We start from the raw sequence: 25,123 nt of genomic DNA on the forward strand, positions 1-25,123 counted from the left end.
GACCCTGCTCTTCATGATAACAGTCCAACCTGAGCTGCCAAGCCAGGTCCTCCCTGGACCTGTAAAGAGCATCCTGAGAACGGTTATGGGGTATCACCCCTCATTAGCCAGGCTAGCTTGAATCTAGTGGCACAGTGAGCTCAGAGTAAAAAAATCTGGGCAAAAAAACTATGGAGTTCGGCCCAGATCTCTGTACTGGGGGGGGATGTTTGACATTGTTTCAGCATTCCGTCCATCAATTGTTCTTTATGCATTTGTCGCCCTAAGTGGGAATGGTATGCCCAGATGTGGGCCTGTGCTTACCATGCCACTGGAGTCAAGGTAGCTTGGCTAATGAGGGGTGATACCCTTAAACCGGTCCCAGGATGCGTGTTTACGGTCAATGGAGGACCAGGCCCAGCAGTTTGGGCGGGAGTGTTTCCATGGGGAGCAGAATCAAGACTGATTTTTATATGGCTGGGTCTAAACTGGAATGGCATGGTGTGCAAAAGAAATGATGGATTTAGGCCCAGATCTCTGTACTGAGGGAGAATAGTTGACAATGTTTCAGCATTCCGTCTATCAATTGTTCTTTTTGCAGCTTTTGTAATAGCGCAATTTTTAAAATGTTAACAATAAATCCAACTTGACCATTAAATAGCATTTATTATTACACGTCCATAGGTACCTAACATGACAGTTCCCCTTTTCTCAACCTGGAATGACACTTAATAAATGTATTAAGAAATCCCCAATGTTAACCTATGAGAGGTAGGCCTCACAGTAGTGAAAAACAAACTTCGGAGTTTTTAACTACCAGGACATGCAAACCTAAAAGGTATATGTCCTGTGTTTAACTTACACATGACCCTACCCTATGGGCTACTTAGGGCCTACCTTAACGGTGACGTGTGTAATAAAAGGAGAGTTTAAAGCTTTGCACAGGGTTTTAGATGCCAAGTTAACATGACAGTGAGACTGCACATACAGACTCTGCAGTGGCAAGCCTGAGAAATGTTCAAAGTGCTACTTCAGTGGGTGATGCAATCAATGCTGCAGGCCCACTAGTAGCATTTAATCTACAGGCACATATAGTGTAATTTACTAGGGACTTATAAGTACAATAAATATGTCAATTGTGGGTGCAACACTGTTATCAGGTTTAGGGGAGTGAGCACATGCACTTTAGCTCTGGTTAAGAGTGGTAAAGTGTCCAGAGTCCCAAGACCAGCAAAAACAGATCAGCAAAAAAGTGAGGCAAAATAGGCAAAAGGTTGAAAGATCTAACCCTTCCCTAATGTTTCCTTTCTAGCAACAGCAAGGTGGACATGTAATCTAGTAGCTTAACTGTCAACCTTCAAACTTGAACACCCAGTGGCATAGCTAGCCCTTTGGCCACCCATGGCAGTCCCTGGGGTTTGCTGCCCGCAACCGCATTGAATCGAGGTGGGGGCCTGCTTGCGAGATTCCCTTGATTACCGCCCTGCAACGGCAGCATTGTAGAGCTGACGATTTGTACCCCAACACATCATGTAAGAGCGTGAGGAGGCCGCAGCCCCATCCAAATTACCTGCTCGTTCCTCACTTTTAGAATGCGTAACAATTGCTCTGCATGAGGAAACAACATTATGTGCTCAGAGACAGAGCTCGTAAATTTTGTACGTTTAGCATGTTGATATTAAGTTGAATATAGCAACAGAGCAATTTGTGCCAAGTAACTTAAAGTTAAAGTGAGCTTGCAGTCAGTTGAGCTCCAAAGCAATATTAAAGCAAATGTGCAAATATAGGAGTAAATGTACAAAAATATTAAATGCGTTTAGCAAAAAATATCTCTAAATGGAAAATAGCACTGCAGACCAGCAGAGATCTGAGCATAAGGACGCCCAAATAAATCAGAAGAACACATTGCCAATAACTCAAGTCCATTTGTACTGTTTCAGAAAATGCATGTTATACAAACAAATTGTGACATTTTGAAATACAGAACATTCAGTCAGCAACAGATTTAGGAAATGAGATGTTAAACATAAATAAACACATTATTCATACATTTGTGTCATTAAATACAATTAAACATTATAAATAAGGGTGGACGTGGTCATTATTCATATACTCTTTTCTGCGAAAAGTTGAATACCAACAAAATACAATGTATGAACTCGCTTCTACCCCATGTTGTTCTTGCACATATCATGTTGAAAGAAATCTTTGACTTGATTGGTGAATGCTCTTTGTCAGACCACATGCTGGTACTAGCGTGCCTCCTGCCCTAGTTACCCATTTTTAAAACGAACCCGCCGACGGACGTTCCTCGTGTGGGGCTGCTAGCGGTTTTAAAAACAATTTGTATTTTATTTCACTTGTTTGCACTATAATTTTCCTCACACTGTAATTTGATTGCTAAATTCATTGTGTACCATTGTAGTGCTGCTAGAGTCGCGATCCCCGTTCCACCACCGATTATTCGGCTTGTTGTGGAGGGATAGACCGCCATACTGGGAAGGGCTACATCGGACTTCCGGGTTGAGAGGTTAGCAGTCTAGCTGCTCGCCTACTCGCCTATTTAAACTCATGGCTAAGCTTCCCGCATTGGATTTTCTTTGACTTGAATGGCGAATACTCTTTGTCAGACCACATGCTGGTACTAGCGCTTCTCCTGCCCTAGTTACCCATTTTTAAAACGAACCCGCCGACGGACGTTCCTCGTGTGGGGCTCCTAGCGGTTTTAAAAACAATTTGTATTTTATTTCACTTGTTTGCACTATAATTTTCCTCACACTGTAATTTGATTGCTAAATTCATTGTGTACCATTGTGGTGCTGCTAGAGGCCCGATCCCCGTTCCACCACCGATTATTCAGCTTGTTGTGGAGGGATAGACCGCCATACTGGGAAGGGCTACATCAGACTTCCGGGTTGAGAGGTTAGCAGTCCAGCTGCTCGCCTACTCGGCTATTTACACTATATGCCCCCACGGAAGTGCAGCGGACGAGCCCAGCGGGCGCGCCGAGAGCGCGCCAAAGGCGCGCTTAAGGCAAGCCCGTCTGCCCCCATCCGCGCCGGGACCGGGCACAGGGCCACCCCCCCTGTGCGAAATACATCTTCACGCCAAGCCCCCCCTATTCGGTACACTGCCGATCAATTAAAAGAGATAAAGGTAAGTGTCTTTCCACACCCTTGTTCTCCTATTTTTTATATGTTACCACTTACGCTTCCTAGCACTCCTTGCCCCACATGTCACTTCTCTCTCCCTGACCTTTGTTCATCTACTCAGCACCCTCGCTCGAAATTAAGGCCCCCTTATTCTGCCGCCCTTATTAATGCCCGATCTTTACCTAGGCATAATTTAGAAATCCGGGAGTTAATTACAAACTTAGACCTGGATATTCTGTTTATCACAGAAACTTGGGGCGATGCGGCTTCGGGACCCGACTTTTGCTCAGCCACGCCTGAGGGCTTTCTTGAATCCAAACTAGACAGACCATTAGGTAGGGGCGGGGGACTTGCCATAATCCATAAAGCTAGGTTTCGCTTACAAACTGAACCAATGCCCGCTCTGAACAGTGAGATTCTTAAGTTCTCCATTATACTTAACAACAACCAAGTATTTAAGGGTATTTTTCTTTATCGACCTCCAGGTCCACGCACCCTTTTTCTCTCCAATCTTGGTGAGATACTACAACCATGCATAGAATCGTCGGACTATACAGTCCTGGGAGATTTCAATTTCTATCTTGAAACTCCCACGGACAAAGATACGATTCAGCTCATTGCCGATCTGGAAGCGCTAGGACTACACCAACTAGTCACAGTCCTGACCCATCAAGCTGGTCACACCTTGGATGGGCTGTTTACCAACAACTCAGCTATATCACTAACTAAGGTGCTCCCTCTGACTTGGTCAGACCATGAGGCAGTTATTTTTAGTATTAAAGCGCATAACCCCAATCCAGCACAATCTAAATCGCAAACTGCGCAGAGTACTCGTGACTGGAACAACTTAGATCGTTCCTTGCTCACTCAACTACTCAAAACTCCCCCTTTTGAGATTTCTGACAATCTTAATCAGTTGTCTACCAAGTACCACGACTGGCTCTTGGACGCACTCAACACAGCGGTACCCACCAAGTTAATCTTTCCAAACCGTTCTACTAAATCTGCTAGATGGTTTTCAGAGGAACTTAGACTGCAGAGGCAGCACTGCAGGAACCTCGAGAGACATTGGCGAAAACACTATAATCTCTACGATAAACAATGCTGTAAAGCTGCCATAGCCATTTACAAGCGCGCCATAATCTCTCACAAAAGGGCTTATTATCTATCCCAAATAGAACTCGTACAAAACTCCTCTAGAAAACTTTTTCAAACAGTTAACACTTTATCTACTCCTCCATCTGTTTCAGCAATTGAGCCATCTCAAGATTTTTGTAACTCCTTAGCCGATTATTTTATTAGTAAAGTCACTAACATCTATGCCACTTTTTCTTCATTAACTAATTCCAAAGGCTCTGACCCTCAACCTTTTTCAACATCGGTTGCTGGTCCTACTTTTTCCCTGTTTCATCCTGTCTTAGCCGAGACACTCAATAGACACACAGCAACCATCACTTCAGGCTTCCCGCTTGACCCTTGTCCCCCGTCCGTACTTAATCTCCTCAGTGAGATTATTACGCCTCCTCTCACTGAGATTTGCAATTTAATGTTTCGTACGGGTGAGTTTCCACAGATATGGAAGAAAACAATTATTAAACCTTTGCTAAAAAAACCTTCACTGGATCCTTTAGAACTTGCCAGTTACAGACCCATAGCCTGCCTTCCTTTCCCAGCAAAAATCTTTGAAGCACTCATGAACCATCAGCTTTCAGAGTTCATTGATCAACACCATTTGCTGGATGACACCCAATTTGGATTTAGAAAAGGCCATGGGACAGAAACAGCGCTGATAAAGGCGGCTGATGAGATCAGAACTATTTTAGATCATAATGGGGCGGCTGCACTCATATTTCTTGATCTCTCCGCCGCCTTTGACACGGTCGATCACTCCATCCTGAATCGACCGTGTCTCAGCGCTGGGGGTTAACCATCTAGCCAGAGACCTTAAAGCATCCTTTCTGGCCAACCGCTCCCAATCTGTGAAACTTGGTACTTTTTACTCGCCCACATCCACTTTACCCTGTGGAGTTCCCCAGGGATCATCGCTAAGTCCGACACTATTTAACATCTATGTGTCAGACTTAGCGAGGGTCATAAAAGCCTATGGGTTGAGTCTGACCACCTATGCAGACGACACCCAACTGGTGTTGGCAGTCCATAAGAATGGTTGGGCAGTTGCATCAAGATTCCAGGAGGCTATGCTAGCCATAGGCTCCTGGATGCCGATGAACTGCCTAAAATTAGACTCGGATAATACAGAGGTGATGACCTTTGTTAACCTGTCTCCGGTATGGTCTGACAATTGGTGGCCCACTGACTTCGGCCCCCACCGGCACCAGTTTCCAAGGTTAGGAACCTTGGGGTCATATTCGACACCAAATTAACATTTATCCATCATGTTAATACTGTGACTTCATCTGCTTTTCTAATCCTCAGAAAAATCAAAAAATTACTTCCCTACCTACCGCCAGCTGCGGGAATAACTTTGTTAACAACTCTAATATTCTCAAAACTGGACTATTGCAATGCCCTCCTGCTAAATGCCCAACAGCAGGTAGTGAACAAATTGCAATTGGTCCAAAATGCGGCAGCTAAGGCACTCCTTTCCATCCCCAAATATCAATCTGTTTCGGCGGCCATATGTCAACTGCATTGGCTCAGAGTCAGAAGCCGCATAAAATTCAAGGCCCTCTGTATTGCATATAAAGCCATCCACAACTCAGGTCCTCAATTTTTAATAAATGCTTTCAGAATTTATACACCCAGCAGGTCTCTCCGTTCAGCATCCAACTACCTTCTTCCTCTTCCTCGCACCAGAACAGTTGCTTGGGGAGACAGACGCTTTTTGGTAGCTACGGCGAGGCTTTGGAATACTCTTCCTCTCACCATCAAGACCAGCCCAACCCTTTTAATTTTCCGAAAACAACTTAAAACGTGGCTCTTTGATCAATAATCATTTCTCATTAATTCTGTCAATGTACAATCCCCTGCGCCGAGACACCCTCGGGTATTTGTGCGCAATACAAATCTAATAAACATAAACATAACATAACATAATAGACAATGAAAACATTCACTCCTGCCAGCAGGCCACAGAGTTGCAGCCTTTAAAAGTTACATCCTATTAGCTAAGGAAAGATAAAAGGGCCAGCAAGACCAGAAGATAGAAATTAGGGCCTGATTTACATCTTGGCAGATGGGTTACTCCATCACAACGGTGACGATAGTGATGGCTATCCTGGCCGTCGAAATATAAATCCCATTATATCCTATGGGATTACTATTCCAGCAGACAGGTTATCAGTCACAGTTTTGAGGGAGTAACCCGTCCGCAGTTTTGATGGAGTAACTCGTCCACAGTTGTGCTGGAGTAACCCATGCGCAGTTGTGATGGAGTAACCCGTCCGCAGTTTTGATTGAGTAACCCGTCCGCAGTTGTAATGGAGTAACCCATCCGCAGTTGTGATGGAGTAACCCGTCCGCAGTTGTAATGGAGTAACCCATTTGCAGTTGTGATGGAGTAACCCGTCCACAGTTGTAACGGAGTAACCCATCCGCAGTTGTGATGGAGTAACCCGTCCGCAGTTGTGATTGAGTAACCCACCCGCACTTGTGATGGAGTAACCCGTTCGCAGTTGTGATTGAGTAACCCGTCCGCAGCTGTAATGGAGTAACCCATCCGCAGTTGTAATGGAGTAACCCATCCGCAGTTGTGATGGAGTAACCCATCCGCAGTTGTGATGGAGTAACCATCCACAGTTGTAATGGAGTAACCCATCCGCAGTTGTAATGGAGTAACACCATCCGCAGTTGTGATGGAGTAACCCATCCGCAGTTGTGATGGAGTAACCCGTCCGCATTTGTGATTGAGTAACCCATCCGCAGTTGTGATGGAGTAACCCGTCTGCAGTTGTAATGGAGTAACCCATCCACAGTTGTGATGGAGTAACCCGTCCACAGTTGTAATGGAGTAACCCATCCGCAGTTGTAATGGAGTAACCCATCCGCAGTTGTGATGGAGTAACCCATCCGCAGTTGTGATGGAGTAACCGTCCACAGTTGTAATGGAGTAACCCATCCGCAGTTGTAATGGAGTAACCTATCCGCAGTTGTGATGGAGTTATGTTATGTTGTGTTAAATTTTATTTCTATAGCGCACGGCTACTCCAAAGGAGTGTCCCGGCGCTTTATCGAGGCAGCTCAGTATAAAAAACATAACACCATAAAACAGACACCAGACAGGGGAGAAAAAGACAACCTAAAGGTTAAAAAGCCAGGTCTTAAGGCTCTTCCTAAACAGGAGCAAGTTAGAGGAGCGCCGCAAGGCCAGAGGCAAGGTATTCCACAACTGAGGGGCCCTCAAACTAAAGGAGCGCCCCCCGGTGCGTGCCTTCCTCACTCGAGGGACCACGGCCAAAAACAGAGATTCTGACCGCAGCGATCTAGCCGGGCGATAGAAAGCAAGCCTACGCTGTAAGTACTTTGCTCCGGCGCAGAATAGCACTTTATGCACCAAGGTCAGTGCTTTGAACATGATCCGCTTCCGGATGGGCAGCCAGTGAAGCGACTGCACCAGACCGGAGGCTCTCACTCACCTATGGAGGCCAAAAATGGCGCGGGCCGCAGAGTTCTGCACAACCTGCAGCCGCTGAACAAGATAGTCCGGAAGACCTACATAAAGGACGTTCGCATAGTCCAGTCTGGAGCCAATTAAGGCTTGCACAGTGATCTTTCTGTGCTCTTCTGTGAGCAAAGGCAGGAACTTCCGGAGCATCTTGAGTATACCAAAACAGGTGCCCGTCAAGCCAAGAATGTGTGATCTCAGCGTCAGATTATTATCAATCTTCACTCCCAGATTTTTTGCCACCAGCGATGCCTGGGCAGGGGGACACATATCCATAGGCCACCAGGCCCGCCAATCAGGGTCAAAGGAACAGCCAAAGAGCAACACCTCCAATTTGTTGGAGTTGGCTTTGAGGCTGTTCAGCTGAAACCAGCTGAAAACCATCTCCAAACAGCCCCGAATCTTCTCTCCATCAAAAGCCTGATCTTTCCCACACGTGAAAAGCAATTAAGTGTCATCCACGTAGGACACGATCTGGGCCCCAAAGGACTCCACCAGTGCCGCCAGAGGGGTCATAAAGATGTTAAAAAGAGTCTGGCTCAACACAGAGCCCTGCGGAACTCCGACTCCCAATGGCGGCATCTCGGCGGAGCTCGGGGAGGCCCAGACCATTTGTCGGCGGCCCTCAAGAAAAGATGTAAACCAGTTGAACACCGTCCCCCTCAGACCGTTGTCATAGAGCCTGGCGAGGAGCGCCTCATGGGGGACGGTATCAAAGGCCGCCGACAGATCAAGCATGACAAGCATGGTCCTGCCTCCAGAATCCAGTGTCTTCCTAATAATCTCTGACACCTCCAGGAGTGCCGTCTCCGTACTTAAATTAGGGCGGAAACCGGACTGCGAGGGGTGTAACAGGTCATTGGATTCTAGAAAGCTAGAGAGAACGCCATGCACATGTTTCTCCGTGATTTTAGCCAGCGCCGGGAGGAGGGAGATCGGCCTGTAGTTGGCCAAAACCTCTGAGTCTAACCCAGGCTTCTTGAGGAGGGGGATCACCATTGCCCTTTTCCAGGACTGCGGGACCCTCCCCTCACTCAAAGACATATTCACAAGTGGGTTGACCAATGGGTTGACCACGGCCGCCATCTTAGCCAGAAATTTGACCGGACAGGGGTCTAATGGCGAACCCGATTTGAGATTGGCCAAAAGTGCTAGGGAGGCATCGGTGGAAATAGAGGGAAACTCCGCAAGAACCACACCCCGCGTAGACGACGGAGCTGGTCCGGCCACCAAGCTGGAACACACTTCAGCAGACCTCACTGTGAAAGAATCCTGGATAGATTTGATCTTATCCGTGAAGAATTTGGCAAGATCACAGACCCACAGCTCAGATGGAGCTCTTTGGGGCAAGTTGGATCTGGGGGCCGTAAACTCCCTCACCACAGAAAAGATCTCTTTGCATGAGTTAGAGGCAGCCTCTATCCTCCTGGCCAGATAATCCTTTTTCTCACGGAGAATATCATGATGGTAAGCTTTGACCACAGTCCTGTAAGCCAGTCTGGCCTCCAGATCATATTGGAGGCGCCATGCCCTCTCAGCCACCTTACACTGGCGACGAGTCGCACACAATGCCTCAGTGAACCACGGTGCCGAAACCCTCTTCGCTGTATCCCGAGGGGCCATTGCGGGGGCCAGGTCATTCAGCCTCTCCAGCAACCACAGCTGCAAGGACTCGACATCCTGCTCTAAATCACCTGAGAGAGGGCACGGATGGTCCACAGAGGCCTGCGCTAACAACTCGGGAGTGACTCTGTACAGAGCCCTCCGAGCAGAGCCATACTGTCTAGGGGCGCTACTAGGTAGTTTCTCGCTGCCTAGTACAGAGAATCTGGCCAGCCTATGGTCAGTCCAGAGCACCGGGAGAAGCTCTATATCGACTAAAGGGACCGAGGAAAAAACCTGATCTAAGGTATGTCCCTTGTCGTGTGTGGGGCCCACGAGAAAAGGGACGAGGCCCAGAGGGGCCGTAATGTCAAACAGTTTGTTCGAGTCCAAGTCGTCACCCACATCCATATGGAAATTGAAATCTCCCGCCAGCAGACAATGCCGCGCACTCAAGGCCAGTCCAGAGATGGCAACCTGGAGGTCATCGAAAAAAGAATCCACTTGTCCAGGGGGTCTATATACCAACAGCCCTTTCAAAGCTTGTTGCAGGGACAGCCTAATAGTGAAGGCAAGAGATTCAGATCCTGCGATTGTGTCCAGAGGGAGAATAGAGCAAGAAGCTGACTTATTCACTACCACCGCCACCCCGCCTCCCCTGCCCTTAGTTCTATCTTGCCGAAAAATGTTGTAGTCCGATGGAATAGCCGCCATAATGTCCGGATTGGACATCTCCCCCAACCAGGTTTCGGTCAGCAGAAGACAGAGTGGTCTTTCCCTAACAAGGAGATCGAAGATCTCCAGGGCATGCTTACCTACTGATCTCGTGTTGAGCAGTAAGCAAAGGTGTTTAACACGATCCTCCCCTCTCCGTAGTGAAGCTGCGGGGGCATAACCAGACGACCAACCGCAACCAGGGCAAAACCGTTTACCCCTGTAACGGCCAGGAAAGACGGATCGACATGCACAAGAAAATGTTTGCAAGGCACGGAGTTCCCTTGACGAGTAGCAGACCATCTTCCAAGGTGAAGATGTAACCCATCCGCAGTTGTGATGGAGTAACACGTCCGCAGTTGTGATTGAGTAACCCATCAGCAGTTGTGATGGAGTAACCCGTCCGCAGTTGTGATGGAGTAACCCGTCCGCAGTTGTAATGGAGTAACCCATCTGCAGTTGTGATGGAGTAACCCGTCCACAGTTGTAATGGAGTAACCCATCCGCAGTTGTAATGGAGTAACCCATCCGCAGTTGTGATGGAGTAACCCATCCGCAGTTGTGATGGAGTAACCCGTCTGCAGTTGTGATTGAGTAACCCGTCCGCAGTTGTAATGGAGTAACCCATCCGCAGTTGTAATGGAGTAACCCATCCGCAGTTGTAATGGAGTAACCCATCTGAAGTTGTGATGGAGTAACCTGTCCACCAGGATCTAAATCAGGCTCTTAGTTTATGTTACTTTTCTATTTTACAGGGAAAGAAACGTATTCACATTTATTTCTCATGGATGTTTAAAGGGCAACAGTTAACAACTGCAAAATATTGTCAACTATATTTTTTATGTAATAATTAGCTTTCTCAGGAAGACTCACTGCTTGTTGAGAGCATAGACAAGAGAACAGTGGGCTGAGAGAATTTTGTACTCACTCTCCCGCAGCCTGTCCAAAACGACAACGCTGCATGCCAATAAATGCTCTGATGAGAAAATTGCCAGCGGAGCGAATTCCACATCCTCACTCTTTCACACTATCCCAACTGATAATGCTCATGGCCAAACTCTAGTAACTGTGTGTTCAATCACAACACACATTATTGGTGCCACCTCAACAGTACTTACCTCACCTAGCGCCAGAAAAGGACAGCACGGATGTCCGACTATTATAGACTATAGTGTACCTGCTGGCAGTCCAACCTACCTCTGAGATTCTGAAAGTCCCTGAAGACCTGTCTATTCGGCTAATGAACGGGCCCCTAAAAATCTACTAATTGATTGGTTGATTGATATTAATGCACTAACATGCACGATATGGGCTTGCGATAAGTTAATACGCAGATCTAGTAGGACACAAGAAGAAGCACCCATTGCCCATCCTCTAGCCAGGGATGAGTAGGACCTAGAGTTGCAACCTCAGATCTCTGACAAAGAATGGCAGCATTGAGCACAATTGGGTGCACTTTTCACAAATACAAGTATTAGCCACGCACATCTCAAGTTTCTTCATAGACTGTACTACACTCATGGTGGAGACGATCAAATGGGCTTAAAGAGAACTCGTTATTAAATCAATGCAATGCCCCAGAGGCTAGTCTCTCCTCAACCTAGCCTGGCCATGCCCGACAGTGTGCACATAAGGGAACAAGTACTCTATGTGCTTGTCTGAATGTAAACATTGAACATTCAGCCTTCTGCCAAGTTGGCAATTCCTGGGTCTCTTAAGGATATACTGAAAAGGCACGGGCCATCTGCCAAGTTGGCGTCACTTGGGTCTCTTAAAGATATTTTGGCAAAGCCATGGACATCTGCAAAGTTGACGTTACTTGGGTCTCCAAAAGATATACTGGCAAGGCTCAGAAAGTTCATGGCACGTGCAATGCTTATTGCAAAGAACAGAGTTGATATGCAAAGGGATAAGGCCATGAAAGCCATGGATACGTAGTGTGATATACTGTAATGAGCAACTTCTAAAGAAAGAATTGAGGGTCCCACTCATATCCAGACCAGAGGCATTTAGGAATCCTACTAAGCAAATGTGCTGCACTGGGACACTGCACAGACATATCAGGGCAGCCAAGAGGGTGTTCGGCCGATGTATATCCTTGATAAACTGTACCATTAGCTAAGTACTGTGGTGCAATGTATTAAAATCAATCAAGATCATACCAAAAAAGTGAACCAAATCAGAAAGCAAGCTTGAGGTCAGTGGTCCATTGTTTCGCTTCTACGCCAGAGGAAGCCTGGTCCCCAAAAGAGGGAGGACAAACTTTAGGAACATAAAGCAGCAACACATTTGCTGCTCTTAGATTTTGCACCACACAAGCAATAGTGAATTTCTTGCGAAGGAGGTGTGGCTAGGCTGAATACGCTATTATGAATAATAGTCATTGTTCAGAAAATAATCTTGGTTCTGGCCCACAGCCAGTACAGTGATCTCATCATAGGCGTAATGGGAGCACCCCTAGCGGTGTTAGAGATCAGACATGCCCCTGAATTCTGGACCAATTTTACCTGGTTTAATACCTTCTCTCAAACTGCCAGGAATGTAGCATTGGCATAGTCCAACCAGGATTGCACTAAGGCATTTACAACCAAAATGTGAAGGGTATAATGGATGAAAGGGAAGATCTTTTTTAATGTTTCCAGCAGTAAGATACATTTGGAATGACTTTGAATCAATGAAAGAGCACTATGTATATTAACTCATAGATTGCAAACTACTTTGGAAGGGGTTGGGGCAGACCCATGGGTTGGCCAATATAGCGCTTTAGGAGGAGATTACCCAAGATAGTGAGTGGGCAGAGCAGAGGTTATCCTAGTGTCCTGGGTGACAAAGAGATTGTGCCAAAGCCAACACAAGGAAATTATGGATGAAGCGCTGAAACTTTTCAGACACTCACCCCAAGTCACAGATCTGGGTTGAATCCATCATCGTCCTTTAGCTCACTTCATCACCCCAGTTCAGACCAGCCATATGCAAATCAGTCTTGATCTGGTTCCTAATGGGAACAGTCCAGCCTGAACTGCCAAGCCAGGTCCTCCGTGGACCAGAAACAAGCATCCTGGGACCGGTTTTGTGGTACACCCCTCATCAGCCAGGCTAGCTTGAATCCAGTGGCAAAGTGAACAAGGGGCCCACATCTGGGCATACACTGACAACTGAGGGCAAAGAAACCAAACAGGCCTTCCAGTACTTCCAAGTACAGGCAGTGGGACACCATCAATGGGCAGAGGGTGGAGGCCCTAAGGGACTCAGGAGCCAATATGACTACAGTAAGTTGACATTTGGGGTCCTCAGAGCAGGTAATTTGCAATACATTCCACCAGGTTGTGGTGGCAGACAACTGGGGGAGTCACTACCCAGTGGCTCCTGTTCCCTTGGAGTGGGGAGCCCCAGGTTCTCTAAAAGCATCTGTGAGTCCTGATATGCCTATAGATTGTTAGTTAGGCAAAGACCTTGATTGCAAATGCTCTGGAAAGAAGTGGAGCTCAGGTCACACCTGGAGACGTTAGGTTTGGCTGAGTGAGTGTGTCTGAATCCAAGGTCCATGGCTGTCCAAGAGGGGAATCAATGCAGTCTTGAGCCTAGAAAAATGGCCCAGGCAGCTGCCAAGAACAGGAAGGCCAAGAGGCGGGGAAAACCAGCTCCTGAAACTCCCACGGTCCAGGATGAAGGTCTGACGTCCAGCAGGGAGAAAGCACCTGAGGCCATGATGGAAGGGCGGAATGCGTGGTCCTGCAGAAGAGCTTCCGAGTCTCATGTGGTGTGCCCTAGCGCTCCAGTCCTTCCTTTAGTATCCTATTGTTTCCCTGAAGTTCCCCTCTTCCCAGATTCCTAGCCTGAATACCACCCCCACTGTCTTTAAGTAATTGGGGAGGTTTTTGCCATTGGGCTCTTTCCTCCTTCTTGGAACTGATTCCAGAAGGCACTATAGTGCTTAGGCGTTAGCTGTGTCATCAGCAACATGGCTACTGGAAGGGGTTGACCAGAATTCTGGCAGTCAAAAATGGGGAAATCAGGCATCAGGTCCAAGTCACAGCCAAAGACATTCCATCAGGCATCAGCTTCATGACAGAATGGGTACACGAGGACACTGCCCTGGAGCCTATCTGCGAGGATATTGCTTCTCTGGGAGACCTGCCTGAGCTTGCTGGAGGACAAGTTAAGGGTGGCCTCACCAGGGAGGAAATCTGTAAAACACAGAAGGAGTGCCCAACTCTGGAGGGCTTGAGTCCCAGGCAGCTGGTGACACCTCTGTAGATCACCTGATCTATTGGGAGAATGACTTTCTATATAACAAACTAAGGTTCCTGAGCCTGGAGCAACTTGTGCATTGGCAGTCCCCCAGTGCTGCAGAGCTTTTGTACTGGTACCAGCTAATGATATCCCGCTGGCAGAACATCTGAGGAAGGGCAGGAGCATTGTCAGACTAGTCACCCACTTCTGTTGGGCCCTTGGGCCCTACAATTGTCTAAGGCAACAGATTTATCTTGAATTTGCCGGACCATGCCACCAGATACACAGATGCCATACCTCTGAGATCTAGGACTGCACCTGCAATGGCTAGGGCCCTAATAGGGACTTTTACCCCAGCTGGGTTCCCCAAGGAAGTAGTGTCCATCAGGGGTACTAGCTTCCTGTCAGCATACATGAAGTTCATGTGGATTGAATGTGGGGTAACCTATAAGTTCTCCACACCTGATCACCCTCAAGCAAATGGGCTTGTTGTAAGATTCTACAAGACCCTCAAAGGCCTGAGCCCTATAGGCAGAAGTGGGATATCCTCAATGCTTGTTGTTTTTCTACAGGGAGGTACCACGGAAGGGAGTTGGGTTCAGCCATTTTGAGCTCCTCTCTGTTCACTGTGTTAGGGTAACTTTCAGTTTGGTAAAAGAGGGATGAGAGCAAGCTCCAATGAAATTCCCTCAGTATGTAGTCAGATATATGCTGGCTTCTTAAAAGCTAGATGCAAACATTTTGGAAGTAGGCTTAGTAACTCTGGTATGACCATAAGTTCACTCTGATAGGGTTTCAGCCTGGACAGAAAGTGTGGGTAATGGACCCAGTGGAGCCCAGGGTGCTCCAAGACCATTTGTCAGGGTCTTATGAGGTGAATGAGAAAAAGGTGGAGGTTACTTACTTGGTGGACCTCAAGACTCTCAGGAACCCCTTACCGGTACTACTCCATGTAAATCGCCTCAAACAATCCTATGAGAGGTCTGAAGTCACCATGCTCCTGGTGACTTCCTATCCTCTGAGGTAGAAGAGGGGTCAGTGGAAGGTGTCCACCTCTCCCCTACCCTGCCCCAGACCATTAGAGAGCCTGTCGCTAGTTGTTGGGGTATGCCTACGGAAAATAACATTGACAGGTGTCAGACAAGGTGAGGAATAGCATTAAGGAGTATCTCTCTAAAATGATTGAATTGAGGATGATTGAACACTCCAGTAGTTCCTGGTACACCCTAGTAGTGCTGGTACCCAAGCTGCCCCACCTGGCACTGCCCCAGAACTCAGGTTCTTTGTGGGCTACAGGGGGCTCAGCTCAGTCACAAAGACTGATGCACACTCCATCCCCTAAACCTATGAGCTTATTAACAGGCTGGGATGTGTCAGGTCGCTGAGTATATTTGATCTTACACCAGGGTACTGGCAGATCACTCTGACTGAGGGTGCACAAGAGAGGTCAGCATTCTCAGCCCCAGAGGGCAACTTCCAATTTAGAGGGATGCCCTTTGGATTAATAAATGCCTCTGCCACCTTCCAGAGGTTGGCAAACAGGTTCCCAGCCAGGATGAGGTCCTTTCATCGCTGCAAACTTGGATAACATAGGAGGTCCTTCCTGGGCCTCACTGGATATTATATGAGGTTGGTTATTTGCTATAGCACCATTGTATCGACCCTAACTGAGCTGACTTCTAAGAAGTAGCCCAAGAAGGTGACCTGGATGGAAGCATGTCAGAAAGCCTGCAAATTTCTCAAGGACACGATGTGTATGGCACCTGTACTCAAGGCTACTGACTTATTTCAGCAATTTATAGCGCAGACTGATGTTTCAGAGCATGGCGTAAGGGCTGTAGTATCACAGTTAAATGAGATGGGGCTAAACCGACCTGTAGCCTTCAACAGTAGGAGATAACTTCCCAGAGAACAGAGGTGGAGAGCTATTGATTAAGAAGCCTTCGCTTTGGTCGGTGCACTGAAGAAACTAAGACCATATGTTTGTAAGCAGGTCATTAGGGCCTACCGTACACAAGACAGGATAGTGGAAGAAAGATGTCTGAGACTCAAGGTTAAATCATCTGGATGAACATTTGCTACTCCCACTTGAACATTACCAGGTGGGGTTAAGGATCTTTCGCATTGGTTGGCACTTGAACAGAAAAAAGGAATGGCCATGTGGTCTGACCAGAAAAGTGGACTAGTCATGAAGCCTGGGCCTGTTTGGGCAAAGAAAATATAGGAGAACTGGGTACAAGATTCTAACAGCCCCCCCTCTGTTATTTGTTTTATGAAATGAACCATACTGCTCTAGACATCAAATGAAAGGGAATAGAGGTACTACATTTACCACATATACATGTCTTGACTTGGGGTGAGTGGTTGAAAAGTTTCAGTACTCCGTACATCATCTTGTGTTTGCTACGTTAGTCCTAAGTGGCCAAGAGCATGCCCAGACATGGGTTCATTGCTCGCTGTGCCACTGGAATAAAACTAGCCTGGCTGATGAGGGGTGATACCCTGAAACCAGTCCAAGGATGTTTGTTTGCTGTCCAGGGAGGCCCTGGCCTGGCAGTTCAGACTGGAAAATTCCAATGAGGAGCAGGGTGAAGACTGATTAGCATAAGGCTGGATCCACATTGGGGTGCCATAGTGAGCAAAAGAATGATGGATTTAACCGAGATGTCTTGACTGGGGTGAGTGGTTGAAAAGTTTCAGTATTCCATCCATCATCTTGTGTTTGCTATGTTCTCCCTAAGTGGTCAAGTGTATGCCTAGACATGGGTTCCTTGTTCACTGTGCCACTGGATTCAAGTTAGCTTGTCTGATGAGGGGTTATCCCCTGAAACTAGTCTCAGGCTGCTTGTTTCCTGTCCAAGGGGGACCTGGCCCTTCTGTTCGGGCTGGACTGCCGGGTCAAGACTGATTTGCATATTGAAGGATCCAACAAGGGCAGCATAGTGAGTAAAAGAACAATGAATCTAACACAGATCTCTTCACTAGAGGAGTATTAGAAAAGTGTCAGCACTCCATCTATCATCTTATTGTGTTTGCTATGAACTTATCACTAGCCAGTAATGGCAAGCGAAGCCCTTCCTAGAGAGAAACAGCCCTGCAAGGGCACATCTCTTCAGCGGTGGTACAACTAGTGTAAATGCAGCTCTCTTGTTGACACTCCTGTTTTGCACACTCCTTTGTCCTTTACTTTCCAGTCTCCTCTCCCCTAATCCCTTCCCAGCAAAAGGCACTGGTCATTTTTCAGTCCACATCGAGAGATAGGCATTAAATTAATTATGGCATGGACCCACAAAAGGACACTATGCCACCATGAGCTCCCCAACATGTTCTGCTTGCTCCACAGGGTTGCTCTGTGGCCACCACCTCTCACTGTGGCAGGAAGCAGGAGTTGTGTAGTTCTTTCCACCTCATTTGTTTAAAGACATTATTCAAATTTAATTAGTAATTATCAGGAGTGGCACTAATCAAGCAAGAAGGTAAAAAAGACGTACAAATTGGATTTTAGATTGTTGTCTCACCTCCGTGCCCCAGGAAGCAATCTGCAAGTGGCAGCGTGACAGAAAGTAAATGTGAGGTGGGCGACGTGGTGGCTGCTCAGTGAGCTATTGACAGAAGGTAAACATCTCAGCTGCAGTGTGGCTCTCCTGGCACATGGTAATGCCTGCTTCAAAGTCCTTAATGGAGATTTAATGGAAGGTGTCCTCGCACACTAAACCAAAGGGAGGCAAAAAACATGACAGGGGCCTGGTGGGGCATGGGGCATGATTGGAGCAGAAGTGTCCCTATTGCAGGTAACTGAGGGCTCGTGGGACATGGAGAGGGGGCTGCAGTGTTCCTATAGAGGCCTGGCTGCCTGGTGTGCATGCGGGTGGGTCTGTGGTGTCCCAAGGCCTCATCCATAGTATTATCTGGTTTGTAGACATCGAGTGTTGTGCTGGGATGAACGGGTGTCTTGCTTGCACTTATCAGAAAATACAGCTCCCACACAATGGCTCAACACCCAGAGCAGCAAAAGACTTTAACACAAAACAAACAACACCTTTAGAAAACTGTTTTATTTTACAAAATGCAAGGACTCTCTATTAGAATAAGGCTTGGGGTTTTATTTTACACAATGCTCTCTAACAAAAAGGCTTTCCCAGATTCCAAATGCACAAGATTCAAATACACAAAGATAAGTTTATATGCAAGCAATAATAACACACTTGGTAAATATAATTCATTAATAATACTGATGAATAAAAAAGCAGCAAATAATATGAAATAAGACTCAGGCAAATATACTGGACGTCCTGCAAGAGATCAGAAAGATATATATATATATACACATCAGATGATACTTTGGATGTGCACCTCAAATCACACCCACATCACAAAGAAAACACCTCAAATGATCAAAGCCACTGGCCAAACATCACAATGGCAATAACCAAAACTCAATACATCTCCTCATGCAAACACTGCATCTCAGACAAGAAAAGTTAAATAGCCATGATTGAGAGTCTCAGCAACCAGAGTTCCACTCTCTGAGGTAGATGCATCCGCCCCCACTCAGACTCCAAACTCCCGGTTTATGAGTCAGCAACCCTCAGCTTTAAACACACTGGAAGGTTCGAGAAAGACCTCCCCCCGGGCCAGATGAATCTTACCAGAACTAGCCAGGCTCCAAGCAAGCATTCCCATGGCAGGAAGGAGTTCTCATGTCCCCTTCTCCAAATCCCGTTTTTTCCAGCCTTTATCTTGACGAAGCTCACAAAGCCTTCCAGAGTACATTAAACAAAAAACAATCCTTGAACGTGAATAACTCAAAAAACTTGCAAGCACTGCTGCGCAGGCAGAAAAGCTGAAGCAAAGTCAGAAAAAAGGATAACATGAGGCCATGTCAAAGGCAATTGTAAGAACTTCATAATTACCATCAATGTACAATGTGTCTCTCCCTTTCACTCTTTCAAATGCACATCCCACGCGTTCTATTCTTGGCAAGGCTGTCCTACTCCGTGACAGCTCCCACTGAAAGACTGCAAGATTACAAGAAAGAAACTTATAAGAGAAGCAAGGCATAGACAGGACATCGTACATCCAGGCTAGGATAAAATAACACACTGAAGTCAGTTAAAATAATGGTAGTCAAAGGTCATCACAGGGTGTCAGACCACAAGAGTGCCTCTAGCACTACAACGGGCGGGCTGCCTCGTCCCTCGTCTTACACAACCACTGAGGGCAGGGCAGTGATGTTGTGCCTGACCCTGCCATGGACTACTCTGAGGCCTTCCACAGTCACAGTTTGGCTGGTGGTGGTCAGATGAGTAGAAGGCTATGGTTCTCTATGAGCGGGGCTCCGCTGTGCCATGCCATGCAGCAGGCACCGCTGCGCCTTCCCTGAATGCCTTGGAGCTCCTCCTGAGCTACGCACTTTGACCTTAGCAGCATGAACCCTTGCATGCACGCTGTGGAGTGTGCAATTCGGGGTTCCATATTCTGCTGAGAAGGGGCGCTGGAGCAGGAGCTGCATGGGGTGAGTGTTGGGTGCTCCTCTATCTAGAGTTTACTAGAACCATGGTTTCCTGGCTGGACATGCCCTGGTCCTGTCACCATTTGGGCTGGTGCAGGGCTATGTGTTGCTTTTGATTTGTAGTTGTTTTTTGTATGTTGCATTCCATACGGGTCTGAGTTGGAATGAATGAATCCCTCTTACACTGCTGATTCGTGGAACTCCGTGGAATCCCACTGAGTTTTTTGGTAACTGCAGATTTCTGCTGAGTGAAACTCTGCAAGCTCCCCAAAGCTTAACTTAGACACACCCTGATACCTCCCAACTGATTACGTAACTTTGTAAGGAGTCTGCAGAGGACCACAAGAGTCCTCCTGCACATGATAACACAAAACTGCATCTCCCTCTTGTTAAATAAAAAGTACGAACAACAGATATGCATTAGAGTTTTATCAATGAGCCGTCGAGGTGCGCGCACCAGTCTTCCAGATCGAGTCATGCAAGGTGAAGAAGTGATGCTGTCGTCTGACATCATAGATGTAGACTCAGATGCTTGACTTAGGCACTTAGGCACTAAGGTGGACTTGCACACTCGTGAGTTTTAGAGCCGATGAACATGAGACAGATGCTTAAAATGGAACGAGTCTCTTGAAATGGACCTTCCAGGACATTGAGCAGTCGCCATGACCTTTGCTTGTCACAACTCTCAATGTGTGATGTATTCCTATAGGTTCTGTATCGATCCCCCTATTCCTGACCCTATTCTGGTTAACAAGTTAACTAGCAGCCATCCCATGATGCAGAAAACCCCCATGATGCAGAAACCGTTATCTGATTAAGCCACACTACGGCACAGGAACGTGTTATCTGATTAGGTCATAACGCTTGCCATCTAATTAGACAAGCGATATTCCTCCAGCCCCTGATAAGGCATACGGAGTTCTCAAAACAAATCAAACCTATGACAACCTGGGAAAAACCCTGCGGCCATTGTTTTGATTTCATCGAGAACTTCAGCAAAAGAATGTGCTAACGACCAGTTCGTATGACATCCTTATTGACGTATCTATGTCCATCCTTACGTCAATCTCGGCACCTTAAAGGTATAAATATTACCGATATTGCCTTAAGCAAACACACGCGGTGGTGACGAGATCGGAGCAGCCAGACTTGCCGAAGCCCAGAGCAGAGCAGACTCGCTGGCGCAGCCCCGCCTTCCTGACGCGCTGAGAACGAGACGCTGCTTTCTCCTGCTGAGAAATCCAGCTCCGGCGCTTCCGGGTAGCCCTCGCAGGCAGCCTGGAATATCGAGACCAGAGACGAGAGATACCATCCCTCATTCATCCTAGATTCCAGGTACAGAACTGAATAACCCCTCGCAGAGAATTCTTGAGTCAGTCACTTGGTAAAACAAACTTAACTTAAACTGCTACTTTCTATTCCCGCCCACGTATTAGGCTTAGGTCAGGTACATTGGGGTAGGCGTAGTAAGAAACACCAGTTGAGTACGATTAGTCAAATGTATATGTGTATGTATCTATTTTATTCATTTTAAACCTTCATATGGCTTAGAAACCATATAAATGTTTTTACAGTATTATTTTATACTTCTGCTTTTAATGTATGCACTTTACTTAACCATAAGTATTGCAATAATATCGATCCATTTCTCTTGTATGAGAAAAGAGACTGATCAATAACTACCATCTTTTATGGAACACGCCCTTCTCTTCCTTTTCTCTACAATCTGGTGAAACTAAGAATGCACGTACTGACTGAGTAAAATAAGTCGTCTTTTGTTTTCACACGACTCTAGAGATACACTCTTGATTAGGGGAGAGCAAAGTTGTCATGTTCTATGGTTGTCAGAAACTAAATCCCTTCTTGTCTATCCAGGGAGGTTCAACTCCTCCTTGCCTATTCGAGAAAGTTTCTAGTGAACTCTGAGCTAGCTGGCAAACCCAAAACTTTAAGTCTAATATCGACAGTAGAAGACCTAGTTAACGTCTGGTCTAGGCCTATACTATTGAAGGTATTATTCCAATGCGCAGAGCCTATTGGGATAATAGGAACTACACTACATGGCGCCCAACATGTTTGGATAGGCGATAAAACTAACGCAAGACATTTAGAGTAACTCAGTCGTACTTTTTCACTCAGACCCCTTTTTCCCAAAATACTCCAAAGACGTCTGGAGTGGGTGAAAGGTAATATCCGCCAGCCCTCGCAGGAGGAAACTCCTATGTATGGTTCTTGGTTTAGTCAACGTTGAAGGATACACTGTTCCAAAATATTGTGCATCTAATCTTTGTTTCCATAAGAAACCTGATCTGCAAACAAACGAAATAACCTTCTGGACAGTACAATGTCAGACAGTGAAGGAGAAAGAGAGGCAGTTAGAATAGCAACTGAACTCGCAGCAGCTGATACTGCTATACAAGAAGCAGACCCGGGTATAATAATCATCCCGGTCAACATAAGAAAATCTATAACTTTAAAACTTATAGAAAATGGACTGACACCTAGAGGTGGCACAGTCATATTCGTAATTGAGGCACACGAATATCGGCAGACAGAGGTATTCTACACATGGATAAACTTTCCAGCAGCTAACGCTGTAACAAAGGTCTTCCACTATTACAAAACAGAGGAACCTCCTGATGCGTACACTCCTTTCGAGGAGGTGGAAGTACCACTTAAATTTCAAGAGCACCTGCTCTTATTTAATGGCGCCCTAAAACACAATAATCACATCACCAGGCTCGGTCCTTTAGGTAGACCAGGAGCAACGTGGCCGGTCCTAGCCGGATACACACCCCATCCAGACATCGACGGGATGTCTGCAGCAGAGCTTTTAACACAGCTAAAACAATTAATAAAATTACATAGACAATTAGTCCAATATGTGATGCGGACTTCAACAATCCAACCAGCAATAAAAATTCCACAGCTGACCCCTCAACAGGGGAACACAAATAAAATTACACCACAGAACATACAGTCCTGCCTAGGTAAAGTACCAGCTAAACGGGAACAAATACCATTCTGGTTAGCACAAAAAATCACCCAAATAGAGGCGGTGTTTCCAGACACCACCCCGTTAGAAAACACAGGATTCTGACTATCTGTCTTCCAATGGGAATCGCACCACACGTGGAGGACTGTGACACTTGGGGTACAGTCTTTGCTTCCATTTACACAAAAACGCATGGCGTTCCATCCATTTCGGTAATACCAGATGTGCTAAAACAAATTCAAGACGAATACGGTCCAGAACCCGCTTTAACTCTTGGTATGAAATTACTGAAAGACTTCAAGCAGGTCTCGGCAATACTATTAGCCAACATAAAGGGAGAAGCAGCAAACGTGGCGATCCGCCAGAGGTTAAAAGAAATAGATATAGCAGAACAACCAGCTGAAATTGCCAGAATTATAGAAAAGTCCTATGAGGAACTAGGTAGAGATAGTCTAGGTGGAATACCAGTAAAACCACAACTGATTGAAAGTCCTGAAAAAGTATTTTTTAATAATAATTTAACATCACAAAAAAAGAACTGGGATGGAAGCAAACAATCCAATCCTAAAGAAAAGAAATTCCAGTCCAGAGGAAGGTCTCCTCGGCGGAGAGAAAGATCTCCGAACCAAAGACATAGGTCACCCCAAAGTGATCCCTCTGGGAAAAAATACAACCTTAGAAATAGGGATAATATAAAGAAGCCTGATAGATATCAAGATTTTGATACCCGCCCCTCTCAATCTTTTCAGACTTCCTCGCAGAAATCGGAAAGAAGAGGACGATCAGAACAAAGAGAAGAGCACGTCAAGTCCAAAGACAAGGAACCTGCTCATCTAAAAAAGAAATTACAATTTCCAAAAAAGAAGGTAGCCAGTATTAAAATAGTTAACAATGCCGAGAATTCTGAGGACACAACTGAAAAACGGAGAATGGGCTCAGACAATGCTAGACAGCGCAGCAGAAGTGAGCATAGCTCGCAAAGTCCTTATGAATCATCTGGAGACAGTGGACACGAATGAATATCTTCAAGTGGAAACTGCAGATACCAGAGTTAGCAAACCTCACAAAATATATGAAATAACTTTACGTATAGAAGGGGATAAGACTAGAAAAATAAGGGGGCTATTTTGGGATAATCTCTCCAAGGGCTATGACATCCTTCTAGCTGAAAAAGACTGGCCACCAGAGTTTGTCAGGGACTGCCCTCATGGCGAAGAAATAATTATGCCTGCCTTCTCAAATCATATCCCAATTCATAAAAAATACACACTTGCTAGAAAGTGGGCAGTAGCTCAAGCTCCTGCTTTATATAAAAATCACGTAGGATGGGATGAGGACTCTCCTCCTCACAAAATCCAGTTAAAATCACAACCTACTGCACAAAGACAGTACCCAATTAAGCAAGAAGCTAAAAAACAGGTAAAAGAAATCCTAGATCAACTAGAATACCAGGGGGTGATTGAAACTTGCACCTCACAAATGAACAACCCTTTGTTTCCGGTCTCCAAACCAGACAATTCATATCGTCTAGTTTTGGATTACAGACACATTAACTCATGTTGCAAAACTTTTGCAGTGCAAAACTCGCATAGTGCTGCACTAATGAATAATATAGTGCGCAAAAAATACAAAACAACATTAGACATCTCTAATGGATTCTTCTGTCAAAACATAGCACCAGAGAGCAGATATTTATCCGCGTTCTCAATAAATGGCACTCAAAAACAATTCTGTCGGTTAGCCCAGGGGTACAAGAACAGCCCAGGAGTATTCTCAGCGAGAGTAACAGAATTACTACAAACCTATGATGACGAAGCATTATCTCATGTCGACGACATATACTTAACAGATGATGACTTGGATACTCACTTGAAGAGAGTGAACACCATAATACTTGGGTTCGCAGCAGAGGGTTACAAATTCAACTTTAAAAAATCTAGAATTGCCCATCTAACAGTCCTGTTCTTAGGATATGAATTATCAAGTGAAGGCAAAAGCCTGGCTGACAATTTCCTAGAGAAATGTGCCGTACTCCAAGCACCTAGAACACTAAAAAACCTACAGTCAATTCTAGGCTTCCTAAATTTCGGAAGAACATACATTGCAAATTACGCAGAAAGGGTAAAACCCCTTTATGATCTAAAAAAAACAGATTTTAAAAGAACCAATTGGACTCAAATACACACAGAAATTCTGAGATCCTTACAAACAGACATGTTAATTAAAACAAAATTAGAAACACGTGATAACACACGCAACCTTGTGATTCGAGTCATCCCAGGAAGATGCGGATTCACATACCTGACCTCTAA

General features: G+C 45.9%; 1 protein-coding gene across 1 annotated transcript in view; it reads left to right on the top strand.

The window, feature by feature from the left end:
* The window catches only part of LOC144773615 (transient receptor potential cation channel subfamily M member 2-like), a 531,293-nt gene that overhangs the window by 297,135 nt on the left and 209,035 nt on the right, over positions 1 to 25,123 (top strand). The gene's annotated exons all lie outside the window — the stretch shown is intronic.

The sequence above is a fragment of the Lissotriton helveticus genome, chromosome 8, assembly GCF_964261635.1.
Source record: "Lissotriton helveticus chromosome 8, aLisHel1.1, whole genome shotgun sequence".
NCBI classification, from domain to species: domain Eukaryota; kingdom Metazoa; phylum Chordata; class Amphibia; order Caudata; family Salamandridae; genus Lissotriton; species Lissotriton helveticus.